The sequence below is a fragment of the Egretta garzetta genome, unplaced genomic scaffold (genome assembly GCF_000687185.1).
Source record: "Egretta garzetta isolate BGI_Z169 unplaced genomic scaffold, ASM68718v1 scaffold582, whole genome shotgun sequence".
Taxonomy (NCBI): domain Eukaryota; kingdom Metazoa; phylum Chordata; class Aves; order Pelecaniformes; family Ardeidae; genus Egretta; species Egretta garzetta.
Window position 1 is genome coordinate 236,702 of NW_009258956.1, and position 1,131 is coordinate 237,832.

The window sequence follows — 1,131 nt, forward strand, 5'->3', positions numbered from 1 at the left end:
TCGGGCCGCGGCCGGTGGCGAGCCCCGCTGCGGGGTGTGGGGTGGGGAGGAAGGCTGCGGCACCCGGTTGTTTACGAGCTCGCCGGTTTCTGTGCCGAGATCGCCGCAAACCGGCTTCCTTCCATCGGGCGCTCCGAGCGCATCGCGCCTGCAAACGGGGCTGCTGCTCGTGCACCCTCATAAAGGTCGTGATTTGTCGGGACGGGAATTTACTATGGCAAAACGGCTTTGGTTGTCGTGGGGAAGGGTTGTTTACCGGCTGTGCATGGGCTGTGCGGCTCCGTCCCGTGCCTTGCTAAGAATAGAAACCCAAGCATTGCTCTGCGCCGCGTACAGCTGTGCCTGCTGAAAAAACTGACTTGCCCAAATGTTTTGTACGTTTGCGGCTGAGTAGGCAACGGAGCCGAGGTTCAAAACTGCCACTTCTCTGCTCAAACCGCTCATCAGCGTCGCTTCTGAAAGGACTATAGATAGCGTGCGCAGGCTGACGTTACAAAAATAAACTTTTCATAACCTCCCTTTGTTTTCTGTGAATCCCCAGCCTTGCAGGTCTGCACCGTTACCCGCAGGCCCTGCCGAGGCCGCCCTCGCCACCAGGTTCTCCCCACTCTAATTGCAAAGGAGCCTGCTGGAGTAGCCTTTAAAGATCCCTATCGCTGTCGCCCCGTCTTCGTTAAATGAATGGGGCTGTTGTCCGGCTGACAGCTGCCATTTTAATGCTCTGGTATTGTATTTCCTTGCAGGAGGCTCAACCTCACGAGGCAGATTAGGACTGAGAAAATCCAGGTTCCATTAGAAACCATTGGAAATGAGTTCCCAAGTTGTTCGAAGGTAAATCAATAATGCATATAATCTCCCTGGCTGGACTTAGTGACCGAGCCAACAGTTCATTTAACCACTTTTTTTTTTTTTTTTTTTTTTTTTTAAAAGCACTTTCAAAATCATTCCTGTTGAGACTTACTTCTCGCTCTGAATTGCTGTTATGAAATTCTCGGGCAGCGTTTGTTTTTGAGCGCTGCCAAAACTTTGGTAATTTCCTCATCCCCATGCTCGGGAGGAACGGCAGTCGCTGCTGCCATGCCGAGCCTCGCGCCGGGACCAAGGCAGCCGCTGCGGTCCTGCAGGTTTGGG

The 1,131-nt window shown here is 53.1% G+C and overlaps 1 protein-coding gene across 1 annotated transcript in view; it reads left to right on the plus strand.

Moving 5' to 3' along the window:
- Positions 1-1,131, plus strand: part of ANKRD11 (ankyrin repeat domain 11) — a 159,634-nt gene that overhangs the window by 64,628 nt on the left and 93,875 nt on the right. The window contains exon 4 of the mRNA XM_035890170.1: positions 744-831. The gene's annotated coding sequence lies outside the window, so the exon portion shown is untranslated. The remainder of the gene's footprint in view (positions 1-743; positions 832-1,131) is intronic.